Genomic DNA, 20,913 nt, shown 5'->3' with positions numbered 1-20,913 from the left:
AGTAAGCTACATGTTTTTAAATTGGCCACATATATAAATGAAAAATACACGTATCTAACATAATACATTCTATAAAAAACATACAAATAAAAAGATACACATCACATATATTAGAGTGTTGTTCATTTAAAGAGAAGAATGGTTGTGGGGGGGTGCCTGCTGACTCAGTTGGGCGTCTAACTCTGATTTTGGCTCAGGTCATGATCTTACAGTTCATGAGTTCGAGCCCCACGTAGGGCTCTGTGCTGGCAGTGAGGAGCCTGCTTGGGATTCTCTCTGTCCTCTCTCACTGCCCCTACCCTGCTCTTGTGCTCTCTCTCTCAAAAGAAATAAATAAACTTAAAAAAATTTTTTTTTAATTAGAAGAATGGGACTGAGGAATGAGAATAAAAGACAATAAATCAGTAAATGAAAGAAGAGAGAGTCTTCAACTGGACCAATGAGGACGGCGTACCATGAATTAAGGAGCATGATGGACTCAACCCTCTGACCTGAGGTAAGAATAGACTTCCATGAAGGAGGTAAATATCCCACAAACATCACTGAGACTTGAGGAACCCCTCAAGTGGTACTCTTCCTTGGAAGATATCCTTTGATTAAAATGTCAAGTACAGGGGCGCCTGGGTGGCACAGTCGGTTAAGCGTCCGACTTCAGCCAGGTCACGATCTCGCGGTCCGGGAGTTCGAGCCCCGCGTCGGGCTCTGGGCTGATGGCTCAGAGCCTGGAGCCTGTTTCCGATTCTGTGTCTCCCTCTCTCTCTGCCCCTCCCCCGTTCATGCTCTGTCTCTCTCTGTCCCAAAAATAAATAAACGTTGAAAAAAAAATAAAATAAAAAATAAAATGTCAAGTACAAAGATGCACTTGACCATGTGAATCTCCATGAAGCTCAGGTGATGAGTACAATAACAGTTACTAGGTCAAGATAGAGGAGAAAGGCCGAAAGCATGGTGGGAACAGGATCCGGATTTCTTGACTGAACGAAGGCAGTGGATAACATGTCCCTGAAATATACCAAAATGTGCATACTTGTGAGCAAAACTAATTTACACTGAAAAGCACTGGGGGTTAAGGAGAGACAGCAACAAGCAAGATATGAGTAATCAAGTGATCAAAAAAAAATGGCCATAAAATTCATGGTGAAAGTGAAAGTATATTTTTCCTCAAGATTATAAAGGGTCAGAGTGCAAAAGGAATCAGGTACCTGGCAGTTCTAAATCAGAGAATTTATGGAGTCTATGAATAAGAAGTTGGAGTTGAGGGAAACTAAATCCTCTTATGAAAATGAAAATTTAGGGGAAGGGGAGAGAAGAAGAACTGAAGACTGGGGGGGTGGGTGGAGAGTGGTCATATTTGGGAGGGGGTGGTATGGGAGTGAAGAACCAAATTCTATACTTGGCAAGAAGTATTCCAAGTGAGGAATATTCCCTTAGAAACTCTAAAATTCAACGATATCGCGTAATTATCCCCTGTATCCTGAAGCAGCTGTGCTGGTTACCTGACCCTCAGACGGTCCCTAGTCAAACTGGTTGGGACCCAGATGCTCAGTGAAGCGAATGAGTAATATTCTATTTTCCCACCTTTCTTTCATCTCCAAATTCAAGTTCCCCCTCTTTTCTCCTTTAGTCAGATTTTTATTGGAAATAAAAGCTGTGCAGTCAAGATGTTAAAATAAATGCTCTTGGTGAGGGGCAATTTATAGAGGAAGGTCAGGGGTTCTCAGACTTCCCATGTCTAGGCTCTGATGGAACATTCTGATGATTAAGTTTTATTGAGTTCAGCATGATGGGTGTGGATCTGAAATAGCACTCGGAGACTTCAAGATGAGAAAATAATTGAGAACAGGAATCTATCTCACTCATCTTTGTAAGTCCCTGAGCCTAGTCGGGCATTTAACACATACGCAGTACCAAGGTAGTGCCTGAAGTGTCAATGAGTATTGAGCCAGAAGTGCTTAACGACCTTGTGCCTAAGTCCGGATTCACCCTGCCTGGAGTGGACGTTGCCTGGATTAGGGCTAAAAAGGCAAGGGAGGCAAAGCTCTTTGTGAAGAGGGGTTGCCAAAAGTCAAAACCAGAAAGGCTTTTCAGAAGTTTTGGAATGGGGACGATGGCCAACGATTATTAACTTACTGATTTGTTACAGGTAAATATAAACAAGATGCTTACAAAAAATTACTTAGGATAGCGAAAAATAAGAAATAAGTTTGAGTAGGCACTGGAACGTCTCAGAGAAACTAAGAAGAAAGCAAGGACATTAAAATAGTTTGTGATAGAGTAAAAAGATTTTAGGTGCCATTTCATTTATTTTTATAACGTTGCAAATTGTAATTTTAAACGTTTAAAAAAGAATTCGTTGAACTTTTCACATGGTGCCTAGTCAGTGAACAGATACTAACTTGAGAAAAGCACGTGGGGACCCACATTCAGGACTGCTCCTCATTTAGGTTTCCCCATGTGCTCTGAACAGTGGACAGAATATTCCCTCTCAACTTCTCACCTATCTTTCCTATACCATTTTGAAGATAAAGAAAATGGGTGTTTGGCATATTAAAGTTTAGACAGCGATCTTGTTCCATTGCCTTGGAAGTCAGGTGGAGAATTATTTTGTAGGCCTCCAGGGAGAAGTAGCTAGGGAGAGCTGGAGCATAAGCATCATTTTCAGTTTTCTGTTTTCCTCAGTTTCTTCTGCCAGTTGGTTCTGGACCACCTACTTCCTCCTTTCCTTTAGTCACGAAACACATCAATTAATACAAATAGATGCTTGGGGAGCTGCTGCCAAGTTCACACACTCAATATCTGATCAAACTCTGCTAGAAAGCTCTACTACGTGAAATTTCTGGATGGCTCTAGATGAAAGGAGTGATCGAAGTAGGCAGGGCTGCCATGGTACTGTTGTCCAGTTTGTGCACTGCCTAAAGATACCTGGTTGACTATGTGAGCAAAAGCAGTCCCCACTTCACCCCTCCATCAAGCTGCGTGCACTTACTTGTGGGAGCTGCTTTCAAAAGTGCCATTTTGTATGGCCCCCAGGAGCCATGTCTGCTCAGAGGAGGGCACTTTTGTCTAACTTGTCCACATAGCTGGGGCACCTGGGTGGCTCAGTCGGTTAAGCGTCCAACTTCTGCTCAGGTCAGGATCTCATGGCTCATGAGTTCAAGCCCCGTGTCAGGCTCTGTGCTGACAGCTCAGAGCCTGGAGCCTGCTTCAGGTTCTGTGTCTCTCCCTCTTTCTGCCTGTCTCTCTCTCTCTAATAAACATTAAAAACTAAAAAAAAAAAAAAAAAAAAAAAACAAAACTTGTCCACGTAGGAGTTTTCTTCCATTCGTTGAAGGCATACACTCTTAGTGGATGTCTTGAGAGTGGGTTAGGGTTACTCAGAGAAATCTTGGGAGAGAAGGATTTCAAGACAATTCTGAAGGAAGAAAAGATGAATTTTGGGAGAAAAACCAGCAGGGCGGGAAGAGGTATTGCAGACACTCTCAGCATCCTGCCTATATCTCCCTCAGAATGCCATCTCTGCATCTGATACACTTCTGCACTTATAGGCTGTTCCAGAACTGTGGAAAGCTGCCTTGTTCAACAAACTCAGCATGCTGGAAGTGCTGGGGAATTAACACTCCCCAGATCAGCCATCAGCCAATGACTGATGAGACGTGGTGTAAAATACCCCAGAGCTCCTATTTCTCTAGTGAGATAATTGTGAGGTATGCTTTGAACCCTTTTCCAGAATCTTCTTGTGGAATTAAGCTGTAGTTGGCCTCTGTGGCAGCTGGTTCCTTTCCCTGTGTCACTTCCTTAACTTCCCAGCAGGTGGCTCCTGAACCTCCCAAATAAAAGACTTGCACTAGAATCTTCCTGTCAGCACCAGAGGGAACCCACACGGAGGTACTGTTTGCTTGGCTGGAACAGGCACTAGTCTGGGATTGAGAGGAAAGTGGATACATGAGTGGGGTGGATGGGGGGAGGGGAGCATTTGTTTAAGGACTTAAGAGACCAGACTGAGACTTTACACTTGATTTAAGAGACCATTCATGTGCTGGGTGAAATAGGAATATTTTTCTTACAATTTACTATGTTCACATTTGATGTACTAATTCCTAGGTTTCTACAAATCTTGCATTTTCCATTGAGTTCTGGCTATTAAAATCTTGCCTGAAGTCAAAAACTGCAGACTTCCTATCTATTAATTGTGTGTAAAAAGAAACTCTGGAGAAAGAAGTCTTATCACAGCGTAAGACAGAGATGAGAGTCAGAGCAATGAAGCCATTCTCAAGAGCTTGTTAGAAGATGAAGGCTGAGAACAGTCACAAGACTATAGATGAGACTACCCATGTGAGGATTTTTATTTGTAGCCATCCTATTCAATATTTTATAGCCTTTTGAAAAAGCGACTTTGTAAGGTTATCATCTGAAGTCTCCTTAAAAACATTGAGATTTCAAAAATTTAGTATCATTTCCTGTGGTAGGAAACCTTGAATCCCAAAGGTTTGCATAATAATTGGTTGTCATGGGAAACCACATGATTGTAACTGGTGTCTGTAACTCCTTAAAGGTATATAAATAACCTAAATCCCTTTGTTCTGCAGAAGAGTCTCAAAATTCTACATCTGACTCTTCTCACTTAAGCCAGAAAAAAATTAATAAAGTCAGCGACTCTGGCAGACTCTGTCCTAAGACAACGCATTTGAGAAATTTAAATGAGATAGTTGGCAAATTTATCACATTCTCTCTGCCTTGCAAGCTTAGAAACCTAGATTAATCTTTCTTAGAGGTATATACCCTTGTCACACAAGTTCAGAAGCCTAGGGTCACCTTTTATATGTAGACTCTTATTAACCATTCTCATAGAGAATGCCATATTTAAAAAACATACTGGCTTGTTAATTTACTCTGGAACTCTTTCTGCAGAGGGGACTAGTTACTCACATTCTCTGGTCAGAGCACTTTTGCCCTGTAGGCAAGCTACTCAAGGAGTCGAATTATAATCAGAAGTTTGGTGTGTATTCGATCAAAATAAGGGCATTTGTTCATTTGAGTGGTCAATGGCTTCAGACTAAGTTAGAATGACACTCTCATCTTGCTCTCAGGACCAGAACATTTGATGGATTTTTTGGTCCACAGTCCTCTCTTCCATGGAGGATATTTGGAAGGACACTATAGGGTCTGTCTTTTTGGTTCTCTTTTTTCTATATTCATGCCTAACCATTAATTCCCCTTCTGATGAACACTTTCTTTAGATATTTTAAATACATTGACCTAGTCCCAAAAGGTATGGGTTCTTAACTATGGGTTTATCAATAACTGGATATTCTTGAATACCTGAAAAGTGAATGTCTTTTTATGTCTGTGAACATTTTCTCTAGAGGGGACTCACAGATTTTACCAGACTCTCAAAGTGATTTGTTATCAAAACAAGGTTAAGAACCAGAGATAGAAACAAAGTGAAGTCCTGCCAACCTGGGGACCCACTTAGAATGATTTTCTAGGTTTCTTTTTTTTTTTTTTTTAAGTTTATTCATTTTGAGAGTGAGACCATGGGCGTGCATGCGCACGTGTGTGAGCAGGGGAAGAGCAGAGGGAGAGAGAGAATCCCAAGCAGGCTCCACACTCAGCACAGAGCCCAACTCGGGCTCCATCTCGCAACTTTGAGATCATGACCTGATCCAAAATCAAGAGGCAGATGCTTAACGACTGAGCCACTCAGGCGCCCCTGATTTTCTATGTTCTACTCTGATTCATTATGTTCTGTTTTAAAGCATTAACTCTTCTGGGGCACTCTTGTTTCTATATTTAAGGGGAAGAGAGAGTTCCTCAATATAACCGTGAAAGATTTGAGAGTCAGAAAGAAATGGGAGGATTTCTACAAGAAGGGATCAACGTGAGCCAAAAGAGAAGTGTCCTGTCCAATAGCATTTTAGATGGGTTAAAAAAAAAAAAATCCCAATTTACCCTCTGTTATTTTGAAAGTTCTAAAATTGATTTCTCTTCTAGTGGTTAGCCTGTATGTAGGTCAGAATGAGTAGGGATGGTTGCTTTAAATCTGGAAAAGCTGGAAAGCATCTATAGAAGTGGATTCAAAGTTAAGTGCATGCAGACCAAAGAGGTGAAATGTGAGTATGAACAGGCATAAACTTGTGAATTACTAATGTGGATTTAGGCTATACTCTTTAACTTGAGTACCCACAAGTGGTTTTAACAGCATGTTGGCTGGTTTATTGAAGCCTGGACTCAGTGCTGGCCTAGAGTCAATGAGGCTAAGGTATCAAAGGTCCAAGAGCTCAGGGTAACGGGAATCTTGGGAGTGTACCTAGGTGTGTAATCTCAGCCACCCTCATCTGTAACCCTGGCAAGGTCCAGAGGCTGCTCCATTACCACGGCATCAGCTACGCACAGGTGATGGAAGTACCCTGAAAAGCAAGGCCAAAGATGGTAGTGGGGGAGATACCACCTTAGAACCAGACTTTCTGATTTCAGTGGGACTAGAATTCTGGATTGCCAAAGGCCAGGTGGTGGCTCTTAACTTCAAGGTCAGGTTGGGTGAATTACCACAATAGGCTGCAGGGACAGAAAGGCTCTTAGAGTGTTTGCACTTTCAGAGATCTGTGGTGGCAGCTAAATGATCACGGGGTTCTTAGGAATGAACAGATGGGCAGTCTATGAAGGTGTAGCTTTAGCTATATATTTGGAAAACAGAAGCCTGACTCAAGTTGCCACAGTGGGACTATACTGCCTCATATCCAATTATCAAACCAAGCCAGATCACAAGCCTAGAGCCCCTCAATTAAGGGGAAGGCTGGGTCCCTTCAAGGGACCTTCCAAGCCTCCCCTAGAAAGACTTACATCCAATTTTTAAAATAACAATGCAGTGGGAGGGAGCCAGTAGATACTGTTTCTTAGTTGAGGCTATTCATTTGGGGTACAAAATACCACCCAGGTTAGAACCAGAGTGTATATATATATACTAGTGTGTGCGTGTATGTATGTATGTATGTATATATATATATATATATATATATATATATATATATATATATATATAAAGACATACTTGGTCATTGGCTGAATCCCTCCACTGGTTGCCTGATCCCTTCTTTTATTGTCTCTTATTTAATCCGCTCTATGGCCTCTATGGCCTTACGACAAGAATGGTCTGGAGAGGAGATATGTAGATGGACTTCCTGGAATGGGCACAGAGTATGAAGACAATAATGTCTCACAAAAATGCCCAATAGGAGGCACATACTGTAGATAAGTCACTCAATAGGTGGACATAATAGATGGACAATAATGGGTGGACAAGATGACTGGTCATGTAGATTTTTCCCCACCCACCCCACTGACTGCCCAATGGTCAGGTACAAGAGTGGCATGGTGACAGAGACAGAAGCTATGCATAAGCTTAATAGCACAAATTCCCCTCACCAAAGTTAATTTGGCCATCACCACTCATGAGTGCCAATAGCAGAAGCCAACAATGAGTCCCCAATATAGCACCATTCCCTGGGGAGACCAGCCAGTCAAACGATGTTAAATTTACTTCATAGAAGCTCTTCCCTCATTGAGGACAGAAAAGTGTCCTCCTGGGAATAGATATATTTCCAGATTTTCTTCCCATGCCTCAAATGCTTTCATCAGAATCATCAAAGACCTACAAAGAATATTTTATAAAATACCACCAAGAAATCCCCATATGACATAAATTCTGACCAAGAAACTAATTCTACAGTGAAAAGGATGTGGCAATTGGCTCATACCATGGAATTTATTGGTTTTGGATATACATTATTACCCAGACACAGCTGGCCTTAAAGAACAGTGGAATGAACTTACTGAAGGCTCAGTTATGGTGGCAGTAGGAATATGGCACCCTAACAAGCTGGGGAGCTATCCTCCAGGAGCAGCACATGTTTAAAACCATCAACCAATATTTGATGTTGTTTACTCCATAGCTAAGACACACATGGATAGGAACAGTCCCTCTTATGAGTACCTCTACAATCCAGTTAAAGAATATTTGCTCCTTGTTCTCACAGTCTTAGTGTTGGCAGGTTTAGAAGTTTTAATTCCTAAGTGAAAAGACACTTCCAACAAGGAATACAGTCATGGTCTCACACTGCTGAGACTGCTCAGTCATCATTTTGGTCTCCTCATGACACTGAGCCAACAGGCAGATACGGGTTTTCTATTGGCTGGGATACCTATTCCTAATGTTAAAGAGTAAGTAGATTATTGCATATTTCAGGACATCATAGTCTAAGGAAGCATCAAGGAGAAATTCTAATTTCAAGTTGTCTCTGGTATACCAATCATTTTATTTTAAATTAACTTGACAATCAGGAACATGTGGCCTTGGGGCACCTGGATGGCTCAGTCAGTTGAGTGTCCAACTTCAGCTTAGGTCATGATCTCACAGTTTGTGGGTTCGAGCCCCATGTTGAGTTCTGTGCTGACAGCTTGGAGCCTGGGGCCTGCTTCGGATTCTGTGTCTCTTTCTCTCTCTCTCTCTGCCCCTCCCCAGCTCGCACTCTGTCTCTCCCTCTCTCAAAAATAAATTAACATTAAAAAAAAAAAAAGGAACATGTGGTCTAACATGAAATGTACAGAGGTGGGAATTCCTTTTATTAATTAATTGATTTATTTTTTTATAATGTCAATTACTATAATTTTATTTTTTAATATGAAATTTATTGTCACATTGGTTTCCATACAACAACCAATGCTCATCCCAACAAGTGTCCTCCTCAATACCCATCTCCCACCCCCCATCAACCCTCAGTTTATTCTCAGTCTTTAAGAGTCTCTTAAGGTTTGGCTCTCTCCCTCTCTTTTTTTTTTTTTCCTTCCCCTCCCCCATGGTCTTCTGTTAAGTTTCTCAGGATCCACATAAGAGTGAAAACATATGGTATCTGTCTTTCTCTGTATGGCTTATTTCACTTAGCATAACCCTCTTCAGTTCCATCCACGTTGCTACAAAAGGCCACTGTCTTTTTCAGAAAGAGACAGAGTGCGAGCAGGGGAGGGGAAGAAAGAGAGGGAGACAGAATCTGAAGCAGGATCCAGGCTCTGAGCTGTCACCACAGTGCCTGATGCAGGGCTCGAGCTCACAAACCACAAGATCATGACCTGAGCTGAAGTTGGATGCTTAACTGTCTGAGTCACCCAGGCACCCTGGGAATTCCTTTTTAAACTTCAGTCTAGGAAGGGGTGCCTGCCTGGCTCAGTCATTGGGAAGTGTCACTCTTGATCTTGGGGTTGTGAATTAGAGCCCTTTGTTGGGTGTAGAGATTACTTAAAAATAAAATCTTTAAAAGAATAAAAAATAAACTTCGGTCTGGGGAAAGCCTATGAAAGGTTAATCTGGCCTATGGATAAAGACAGAAAACTCAAACTTTTGCAAATCACATAGGAAAGATATCAAAAGTGGAAAAGCCCAGTTTATGATCACTGACTGAAAGGACAAAGTCTTCTGACACAAAAGCAGTTCAGAAAGAGAGAGCAGGGAGAATTCAAAGACCACAAAGAGGCTTACCATGAATACTCGGTCCTGGTCTGAGGGCCCCTCCACGTTCCTGGGCTCTGTGGTGCTCCAGATTCGTCCAAGATGGGTCAGATCACAGTGGAAAATTTGACCACAGATTCAAAGATGGTAGTAAGATTTTGTTAGTAAATAAAAGCTCCATACGAGAAGAAATGGAAAACACCAGAATGTGAAGAGTTCCTTGACTTGCTTGCCTTGCTTAGGGATGTGGCTGCTATCTTCCAAAAAGAAAAAAAAAGGTAAAGGATTTTCTTTAGATGCACTAAATCATGAGGCCAATTGCATAAAGCAAATGATCACACCCTTGAGAAATTTTCCATGGAACCTGAGACTGAAAGTGTGCACGATGGAGATATGAATGCAAGTCTGGAGTTCCGGATCCTAGGATGGAGGTTGAGAATCATTCGCACAGAAAAGATGTGCCAGCATTCCTGTCTCATGAGCCTTTGTAGTCCTTGTTCAACTTGTAGGTAATATGAGCGTTAGATGTAACAGTTCACCTTTTGATCCCAACCTTGTGCCAAACAGTATGGATAATGTTTTCCAGTCCTGGGCCCACATCTTCCAGGCAGCTACTCTCCCTTCATATCTCATGGGACAAAATGTTCCTGGAAGGGAGGCAAAACAAGGGTCTGTTAGAGACTGTGGATCCTAAGTAGGAAGAATTTTTTTTTTTTTTAAGAGAGAGAGAGAGCACGTGTGCACAGAGGGGCGGGGGGTGGGGGGAGGGGGGAGGAAGGGGGGGAGAGAAAGAGAGAAAGAGAGAGAGAGAGGGAGAGGGAGAGAACCTGCAGTAGGCTCCACGCCCAGCATGGAACCTGACGTAGGGCTTAATCCCACAACCCTGGGACCATGACCCAAGCTGAAACCAAGAGTTGGACGCTCAACTGACTGAGCCACCCAGGCACCCGGGAAGAATTTTTTAATCCTGAAGCTAAATAAAAGCTATACAGGGGCGCCTGGGTGGCGCAGTCGGTTAAGCGTCCGACTTCAGCCAGGTCACGATCTCGCGGTCCGTGAGTTCGAGCCCCGCATCGGGCTCTGGGCTGATGGCTCAGAGCCTGGAGCCTGTTTCCGATTCTTTGTCTCCCTCTCTCTCTGCCCCTCCCCCGTTCATGCTCTGTCTCTCTCTGTCCCAAAAATAAAATAAACGTTGAAAAAAAAAAAAAACAATTAAAAGCTATACCATTTAATTCTCCATAGGTAAGTTAGTATGTATTTGTTATGCATGTTGCATATATGAGCTGGCGAAATGTATGAAATTTTATGCTAAGCAAGAGGTCCATGTTACGGTCTATGCATGGACATGGTTGACTACACACTTGATGATGTGTGTGGGCTGTACTGAAGAAATGGAGGGAAAGTCATTCCAGCTGTTATAAGAAAAACTGGTAACAAAATAAAACTTTAAAACCAAACGTAAGGGGTGCCTGGCTTGGCTCAGTCAGTGGAGAAGGTGACTCTTGATCTCAGGGGTTGTGAGTTCGAGCCCCACACTGGGGGTAGAGATTACTTAAAAATAAAATCTTTTTAAAAATAAATGAAATAAAACCAAAAGGAAAAATGGAAGAAGAAGAAAAAAAAAAGCCAGTATAAGCAATGCAGTGATTTCCCCAGAACAGCCCCGGTGACTGACACTGGGCATGTTGCAACAGAATTTATCAGCACTGTAGAATTCCATCAAAATGCACATAACTTTCAGTTCAACACGTTCCATTATCATTTGACAAGAGTTCTTCAGCTTCTCAATCTAGAGAAATGTTACAGTTTACAGGGGCTCTGCACCAAGTTTCATTACAGTGGAAGAGAAAATACACATCTTGGGCAATTTACCTTACGCCTTTCTCTCAACAAATAGCTGCTCATGCACTTTATTTTAATGGAGAGGGCTCTTTCTTTGACATCAGAACCTTCTTAGGAATTTCTGTTTTTCGGGGGCACCTGGGTGGCTCAGTTGGTTAAGCGTCTGACTTCGGCTCAGGTCATGATATCACAGTCCATGAGTTCGAGCCCTGCGTCGGGCTCTGTGCTGACAGCTCAGAACCTGGAGCCTGCTTGGGATTCTGTGTCTCCCTTTCTCTCTGGCCCTCCCCTCTCATGCTCTGTCTCTCTCTGTCTCAAAAACAAATAAACATTAACAAAAAAATTTTTTTTAATAAAAAATAAAAAAAATAAAGAATATGTTTTTCATCCATGTGAGGATGAAGCACTGATTCCAGGTTATGAGGTGTCTTAGGATGTCAACATGAAAAAAAGATAAATAAAAATACAATTAAATATTAACCTTAAAAATATTAACTTTGAACAATTTTTTTAAATGACCATAATTTCAGCTGTTTCTCTAGTAGCTCAGATGAGTCTGGGATGGTGTTCCAGGTGGGAGTAGTGGGGCCATCATGAAATAGAAGAGGAAGCGTTCTGATGCCAGAAGCCACAACAGGGCCTCTGACCAACTGTTGAAGAGTATAAAGTTCCTAAAAAGACGGGGCTGACATCCTGGAAGAGAAAGCAGCTCAGGCAGTTTCTAGTCCAGCCAAGCTCCCAGCCTCTCTGCTGTGCAGAAGGCTCACCAGGGAGTATGAGGCATGGAAAATACCAGAATGTGTGGCCATGGAAAAGGTCAGGGGAGTCGGGAGACGTGGTTTCAAGTGGAATGGCGTGGCTGCTGCAGTAATCTTAGCAAATATCCAGGTGCCTGAACTGAGTTGGTGTCCTGGTAAGTGAGGGAGGTTGGAGAACTGGTACTCTCTATAAGTGTAAGTTCTAGGGGCTCTAGCAGGAAGGGACTGAAAGCTGGTGGGCTGAGGAGTCAGAAAAGAGGATGGTGGGCCTTGCGATTTCCAGTGTAGAGAGTCTGCAGACGCTGAGTAGGTTGGAGGACATTTCCTAGAAGTGGTCGTCTAGATTGAAGAGTAGCTGAATGGTGTTGGAGCTGAGGGGGTAAAAAATCTGAAAGGGTTTGCATGAGTGGGCCTCAGGGTGGACCATATACACAGGATGATACCTGGCATGACGAAGGTCAGAGGTGGTAAAACCAGAGGACAAAACCTCAGTGAAGGCATATCAGTAATGGCTGGAAGAGGAATGGGGAGTGTAGAGAAGGGTGTTCTCTCTCCAGCCCTGTGAGAGAAGTGCTACCAGGGGCAGGCTCCACTCTACCCAACCCTTTCCAAGGTGTCCTGACTCTCAGGTTTCTGTGCATTTACACCCATCGCTCCTTCTGGCTTGAAGCCTCTTTGTTTTGTTGTTGTTGTCGTTGTTGTTTGATGTTTGTACATTTATTTTGTGAGCAAGAACATGCACACAAGTGGGGAGGGGTGGAGAGAGAGGGAGAGAGAGAATCCCAAGCAAGCTCCATCCTGGCAGGGCAAAGCCTGACCCGGGGCTCAATCTCAGTTTGTGAGATCACAACCTGAGCTGAAATCAAGAGTTGGACGCTTAAGCGACTGAGCCACTCAAGTGCCCCTGGCCTGAAGTCTCTTTCATTTCGTATCCTATTTCACCCAATCTAAGACACTATCATTTTGTACACTAGATATCTTTAAAGACCTCACTCTAACATCACTTCCAGTGTTAGGCCTTCCTCAACATTTTCAGGCAAAAATTAAACATTGTATCATGCTTCCTGCCTCAGGGTTCGGGTCAACGACCTCGATGGTAGTAATTCAGGCTCAACCACCACTAGTTCTGTGATTTCGAGCAAGTTACATGAGTAATCTCGGTCTCAATTACCTCATTTATAAAACGAAAATACAAACAATAAATACCTCAGTAGTATGTCTGTGAGAATTGGAAGAGAGAAGTTTATAATTTACTGCCTGACACATAGGCATTGCTTAACAAAAACCATCTTTTTCTCCATGGAGAACCTTGTAACGTACCTTAGCCATACACCCGCCATCTCTTTGATAATCATTTGTTTATAGTCTGGTGATCTCTTTAGTGACAGAGACTTTGTCTCCCCATCCCATCTGTCATTAATGCCCGGCGTGAATCAGGGCTCCAGTGAATGTTGTTGAGATGACAGGGCCCAGCCTGAAGTGGATCTGCGCTGCAGAGGAACTGAGTAGCCAGCAAGTTTCAAGCAAATTTTGCTCTGAAAGGGTGCTAGAAACAAGAGAAATGTCTGGGGTTGGAATGGGACCACAAAGAGCGATTACCAGGAAACTTTGAGCTTTTACACAGAGGACTTTTGAATTTGGGTCAAGCCTAATGAAAACAGGACAGCCAGGGAAACAATCCAGCAGAGGGAAGCTGCCACCCACCATCTTGGGTCCAGTGGTTGATATTCATCCAGATTCAGGCAGGCTGAGAACCCCAAGAGAGGAAGCCAGATCCCACTAAGAGTCAGAACTCCAGTTAACACTGGTTAGTGAAGATATGTTACTGCGAAAGATGAATTTCCATGAGGTCGAGACCCAGAAACCTTCCTGGTTGGACAAAGACAAGCATGGAGGAACTCCCATGGTGGCCAGGGAGCTGTAGGTCTCAGGTAGGAAAGGCCTCTCTTACGAGACCCCTGTAGCTTGGAGCGCAGAAGCCTGAGTGGTGGTGGGAGGGGCTGAGGAGACCCTCAGGCCTGAAAGCCCAGTCTACTTGAGGTGACCTTAAATTCAGAGAACTAAAGCATCTGTCCTCACAGTCTGAGCTCTCCTGAGACTTCAGCAATCCCTGAAAGGCAAGAGAAGTCTAACTGCCAGCCAAGTACAGGGAGGCCTGAGAGCCTATCCTCTTGGTTTTCTGACTCCAGGTTGAAGCTCAAAAAGTTTGAGGGGCCCAAATCTTGAGGAATGCCACAGAGAAACCTTTCCTTCTCCTCCCATCTGCAGGAATAAGAGAAGGCTCATTCCTCTTGCTAATGCCTAGCCCCCTCATCCTGCTGCCCTTCCCTGCTGACCTATGCAACCCTCCCCAGCCTGGCGCCTCGTTAGGCACGGGGTTTGTGAAGGGGGTATGGGAGGGAGGCACAGGGGCAGGGAGTTAACTGGCTGGCCGACCAGCATCAGTATTGGGAAGGGTGGGAACACAGGATTATTTCTGAGGCCTGCACTAATGCTCACGTCCCCCAAGACATCTAAGGGAGCTACTGGCCCTGACTGCAAAAGTGTGTACTTTGTCTTCCAATTTACTAGTCTCTTGACACTTCATGATGATTAAAAAGCAATATTTTTATGTATTGTCAGCAGGATTTTGATTGTGATGAATGTTATCATCTAATGGAATAAATCATTTATAATCACACCATGCTTTTCCGTGACTAGTTATTTCTACAGGTTGTATTATTTGCTCAAGAAATTCTCTCCAGGCATTAGATTTGACGCCTGCATTTTCACAGTTCAGAAGGTTCATGACTTATACATCTCACAGATATCCTTGCATCCTTGATTGATTGAGCCAGAAATACAAGAGCTGTCTCAGAGAAATCCCTCTCCCTACACTATCCCACCAGAAATCCAAGCTGTTACCCAGCCCTGTCAGTTAACTTTAATAACAGCTCCCAAAACTACTGCTTGCTTCTCACGCTGATTATCTCCAAGGAAATGGACAGGCACGTTCTGATGTGCAAACAGCCAGGAAGTCGAGGCCCAGAGTGTGGCGCTCTACTCACCAAGGGTGGGTTTGGCGAAGAGGCAGAGGGCTCAATTCACTCTTCATTCCCCACTCTCCATGCCTGAAGACTACCTTGCCCTTTGCCTACCAGCTAGTGAGGCATATTACAAAGAAATGAGTAAAAACATATGGTAAAATGGTATAATAATAGCCAAGAAGATCATGGGAGAGGACAGAGTCAAGACCATGCAAGTACATGCACTCTGGATGTGACAGGTGGGACCACAAGTCAGGGGAAAGGACACCTCAATGAATGGTACTGGGACCGGTGGCTTTCCACATTAAAAAACATTGAATTTGGGGCGCCTGGGTGGCTCAGTCGGTTGAGTGACCGACTTCAGCTCAGGTCATGATCTCGCGGTTTGTGAGTTCGAGCCCCACGTCGGGCTCTATGCTGACAGCTCGGAGCCCGGAGCCTGTTTCAGATTCTGTGTCTCCCTCTCTCTCTGACCCTCCCCCGTTCATGCTCTGTCTCTCTCTGTCTCAAAAATAAACAAAACATTAAAAAAAAAAAAACATTGAATTTGATTCCTACAGAGTGATGTGGGAAACAAAGGCAAAAGGAAAACATCTTAAAACTTATAGTCCACTGACAATTCCTTGAGACCGACAGAGAGACCTTTCTCTAGGAACCCAGCTGCCTCAATGATGACACTTTGCTAAGGACAAAAGGCAATCTTAGCCCACTTCCCCCCCCCCCCCCCCCAGGATCCTGTAAGTCTACTTGAACATATAAAAATTCCTTTGGAAACTTCCTTTATCTCTATCCCCAAAATATATGTTGGCAATCATCCTCCAAGCATATGGCCCCCTGATATACATGTGAAGGGTCTCATGAATGAGGTTTTACTAGACAGGAATACATGACCTTTTCCTAACACCAGCTAGCCCCCTCAACCTTGCTTCCAAAATTCCTTAGAAGACTTATGCTATCCCTAATGCCCTCCCAACTTGAAGGTATATAATCAATCACCTGTCACAACCCCAGGGCAGTTCTTTCTGCCCACAAGTCCTGTCCCTGTGCTTTGGTAAAACCACCTTTTTGCATGGAAGATCTTTCAAGAATTCTTTCTTGGCCATCAGCTCTGAACTCTGACATTTCCACATCACACGGCACCATACATAAAAATAATCTTGGGGTGCCTGGCAGGCTCCGTCAACGGGGTATGTGACTCTTGGTCTTGCTGTTTTAAGTTCAAACCCCACATTGGGTGTTAGAGATTACTTAAAAATAAAATCTTAAAAAAATAATAATAATCTCGGGGCACCTGGGTGGCTCAGTCAGTGTCCGACTTTGGCCCAGGTCATGATCTCATAGCATGAGTTTGAGCCCTGTGTCAGGCTCAGTGCTGACAGCTCAGAGCGTGGAGCCTGCTTCGGATTCTGTGTCTCCCTCTCTCTCTGCCCCTCCCCAGCTCGCACTCTGTCTCTCTCTCTCTCTCTCTCAAAAGTAAATAAACATTTAAAAAAATTTTTTTACTAAATAAAAAAAATAATCTCCAAGAAACTAAAGACCTAAATGTGAAACATAAACATCTAAATTACAAAAAAAAAATGAGGAAGGATATTTTTTTAACCCCAGAGCAAGAAGTTCTTTCTTACAAAAAAAAAAAAAATAGAACAGGCAAAGGCTTATTTCTTGTTCATACCTCAACTTATTTCTTGTTCATACTCGGGCCACAATGGGGCTCTGCTCATCGTCACTCAACGAAGCAGGATGCTGAAGGCCCCATCACAGAACATGCTCACGGTGACGGGGCCGGGAATGGGGAGCGCGGAGAGGTGGCTGCATCCCTACACCTCATCACTTCTGCCCCAGTACGCAGATCAAGTGAAGCCACGGGCCACATCTACCTTCAAAAGGGGCCTTACAAGGTGCCTAGAAGAAGATAATACTAATTGGGGAAGCATTTCTTAAGTAAGACCAAAAAACACACAAAACATAAATTGTAGTAATAACAATAAGCTTAAATGTACTGGGTGCTTACTGTGTGTCAGGCATTCATTGTTGTAAGCACTGTAGACGTTTCCTCATTTAGCCCTTCATAATAACCCTATGAGGTGAGCTCTGTCATTTTCCAAATTTACAGTCGAGGCACTGAGGTTATGCAAATGGTTGTCAATGAATAAAACAGAGGCAAGAGACAAGAGAACATATCACAGAAGGGGTGATGGTGGTGAACTCTTGGGAGGGGTTATGCAATTAAGTTAAAAAAAATTTTTTTAATGTTTATTTATTTTTGAGAGAAAGAGAGACAGAGCATGAGGTGGGGAGGGGCAGAGAGAGAGGGAGACACAGAATCTGAAGCAGGCTCCAGGCTCTGAGCTGTCAGCACAGAGACATGGGGCTTGAACTCACAAATGGTGAGATCATGACCTGAGCAGAAGTCGGATGCTTAACCAACTGAGACACCCAGGCGCCCCAATTCATTAATTCTTTATACATTCCTGAAGCAAACCCTTTGTTGACTATACATGTTGCAAACATTACCTGTGGCTTACTTTTCCACTCTGAATGGTATTTTTTTTTAATGGAAAAAAAATCATTCATTTAATGTAGTCCAACTTATTCAGTTTTTTTTAATTTTTTTAATGTTTATTTACTTTGACAGAGAGGTAGACACAGTCCAGGGGGGAGGGGCAGAGGGAATCTGAAGCAGGCTCCAGGCTTTGGGCTGTCAGCAGAGCCCAATGCAGAGCTCGAACCCACGAACTGTGAGATCATGACCTGAGCCAAAGTGTCAGATGCTTAACTGACTGAGCCACCCAGGTGCCCCTATTCAGTATTTTATGATTGGTGTTTATTATGCCCAGTTTAAGAAAATTTTCTCTACTCCAAGACCAAGAATTTTGCCAATGTTATCATAGGGGCCAAGGGCAGGCTGCCCCAAAATATGCCAGTTTGGCATAGTGATTATTTTAAAATTATACATTTTTTAATGTTTATTTATTTATTTTGAGGTAGGGAGGGGCAGAAAGAGAGAAAAAAAGTTCCAAGCAGGCTCCACGCTATCAGTGCAGAGCCTGACACACAGCTCAATCCCACAAACTGTGAGATCATGACCTGAGCCAAAATTAAGAGTCACATGCTTAACCAACTCAGCCACCCAGGCACCCCATGTAGTGATTATTTTAAATAAAAGTCACTTAAGAAACAGCTGGTGTGAGTGATGAGGTTCTTGAAGGGTTAAGAAAGAATTCTGGAGACATCTTTGGTACAAAAAGGTGATTTTATTAAAGCACAGGGACAGGACCCATGGGCAGAAAGCGCTGCACTGGGGTTGTGAAAAGTGACTGATTACATATTTTTAAGCTAGTGGGGGTTAGGGATAGCATAAGTCTCTAACGAATTTGGAAGCAAGGTTTTCGGGACCTTGAGGGGCTAGTTAGGTTACTTTTAGTCTTTACTAAAACAAAAACATTAAGGAAATAAGGCAGCCATGAGTTGCTTGAGGAAGGTCACACTCTGCATGTTTCAGGTATCTATCAGTGGGCTGCAAACTGGAAGGAGATTTAATTTCAGCTACATTTCTCTTGCCTTTGTTTCCCTGCATCATAAGGGCACTCAGACCCTCCTCTGTGCCCCTGAAAGCAGGAAATAAACCTCCCAAAGAAAAGGTATCTTCTCTGTACAAAATATAAAGACATCCTTATCACCAGAGATGGGAACTTTGATTTTTTTTAATGTTTATTTATATTTGAGAGAGAGAGAGAGTGTGCGCATGTGCACACGCGCGAGCAGGGGAAGGGCAGAGAAACTCAGAGACAGTATCCGAAGCAGGCTCCAGATTCTGAGCTGTGAGAGCTCAACTCGGGGTTCAAACCCATGAGCTGTGAGATCATGAGCTGAGCCAAGACCAGGAGTCAGACACTTAACCGACTGAGCCACCCAGGTGCCCCCAGCGACAGAAAGCTGTCAAAGCAAACCGTGTTACTATTTTTTTTTCTAATCTACTACTTCAGTCTTAATTCCACTTAGAATTCCTTACAAACTAAAAATTCCAAACATCTGTTTTTTTTTTTTTATCCTGTCAATTCCTCACAAATGTACTGTCCTTTTGTCTAAAAAGTATAAAAACTGCCAGCCTCTATCATTCCTTTAGGTCTCAATGCTATCATTGGGCCTCTGTGTGCACATAATAAAACTGGATTGTTGTTTGTTTGCTTTTTCTGTTAATCTGTCTCAGGTAAATTTAATTCTCAGTCCAGCTGGAAGACCCTGAAGGCTCGAGGAAGAATTTTTCTTCCCCACATTATCTTCTAGGATGCTTGTTATTTTGTCACACACACATCAACAACCTACCTAGAACGGATTCTGAACTATGGTTGAAGGAGGAGTCAAATTTTATTGTTTTCTATATAGATATCCATTTAGCCACAGGTCAGGGGTTAGAGCAGAGGATCAGCCTGCTGCTACGTGTTAACCTTAAAAATAAAACTGCCAATTATTTTACTAGGAAAAAATGGGTTTATTCAGGAATAGCAGAGAACTGTAATCTGGGACAAGCAAGCTGTAGCAAAACCATGGCCTACTCTGCAGAACAAAGGAGAGGAACACTGTGTGAACCAGACTAACACCATCTTGGACAAGTCCGCCATGATGACTTCACAGTGACCTGAAGCCTTAAGTATAGCCCCCACCCCACACACAAATTCTTTCTTTTCATCCAACCACACCCTTAAGTACGCCCTTGGGGCATAACGTCCTTGATCTGCTCTTGGAGATATAACTATGACACAACTATTCTCAAACATTTCCTCCTGGGTGGTCTACTAGCGTGTACTCCCCAAACTCTAGGGCTACAAAAGCAGGTCTTACCAGAGATGGGACTGCAGAGATCTACTAGTTTTGCCCCTCCGCAAGACACACTTCTGTCCGTAAGTCCCTTTAATAAGCCATTTCCCGTCAAGCTGCACTTGTGAGCCTTTTTCTTCAGCATCCCACCTTTTAAGGTCATTTTGTATATACCGCCTTTCCAGAGAACACTTGGACTTTTATTGAGGAAAGGGGGGAGTGTGCCGAGCAGGCTATTATAAACAAAAGTCCATTGGCGTAAACTAGGAGTTCGAAATATAGTGGCTCTTCATTGGCTGAGTTGTGACTGTCTCTCATTGGCTGCGCGGTTGTGGGCGGGGGTGGTGTAGGTGGGTGGAACTTTATTCCTCCTGCGGGAATAGTAAAGAAGTATCCACCTGTTGGGTCTGCAATTGACAAGGAGGGGTGGGGCTTGGAAGTTCCCTCTGCTGTCTCCCAATTTCATTCTAAACTAGGTTTCTTTTCAGAAGCAGGAATTTCCTGGAAGCTGTCATACCTCCCTGGATCTCAAGTGACAAGCAAGGCATTGGTCCCTGTGTTTAAGAGAAAAAGAAAAATAGAGACCGCAGCAAGAAATTGTCAAATGGGTGGAGAACGTTTTCTTACAGTAAGAACACAGGATCTAAGACTGAAAGCCTCTGCACCTGTCATCCATTTGAACACTTAGCAAGGCTTGATAAGGTTCTTTCCAATGAAGTTCCAGTGACGTCTTCCTTTGATAAGCCTTAGGTAATCTTAGTCAACAGCTTTGGCATTACTCTGTCTGTGGAGATCAGTTGGTAGGTTGTACCTGAAATAGAATACTTGGTTATGCATCATTAGTGCTGTAAAATAATCCACACAACATCATCTGGCCCATAAATGCTCTGCCAGGGAGAGGCCTTGGGGGAGTAACCAGAAATTGTACAGGCCTCCCACAGATGATGGATCACCTGCGGAATCACCGTTT

At 43.3% G+C, this 20,913-nt stretch overlaps 1 long non-coding RNA gene across 1 annotated transcript in view; it reads right to left on the bottom strand.

The window, feature by feature from the left end:
- The window catches only part of LOC109491973, a 30,845-nt gene extending 10,139 nt beyond the window's left edge, over positions 1-20,706 (bottom strand). Inside the window, exons 1-4 of the long non-coding RNA XR_006586307.1 lie at positions 19,968-20,706; positions 16,798-17,027; positions 13,420-13,645; positions 9,530-10,146 (exon numbers count right to left, since the gene is read on the bottom strand). This is a non-coding gene — a long non-coding RNA (uncharacterized LOC109491973). The remainder of the gene's footprint in view (positions 1-9,529; positions 10,147-13,419; positions 13,646-16,797; positions 17,028-19,967) is intronic.
- Positions 20,707-20,913: the final 207 nt, after the last annotated feature.

The sequence above is a fragment of the Felis catus genome, chromosome D1, assembly GCF_018350175.1.
Source record: "Felis catus isolate Fca126 chromosome D1, F.catus_Fca126_mat1.0, whole genome shotgun sequence".
Lineage (NCBI taxonomy): Eukaryota > Metazoa > Chordata > Mammalia > Carnivora > Felidae > Felis > Felis catus.
Note: the sequence above shows the minus strand (reverse complement) of the source record. Positions and strands in the feature narration are given on the sequence as shown.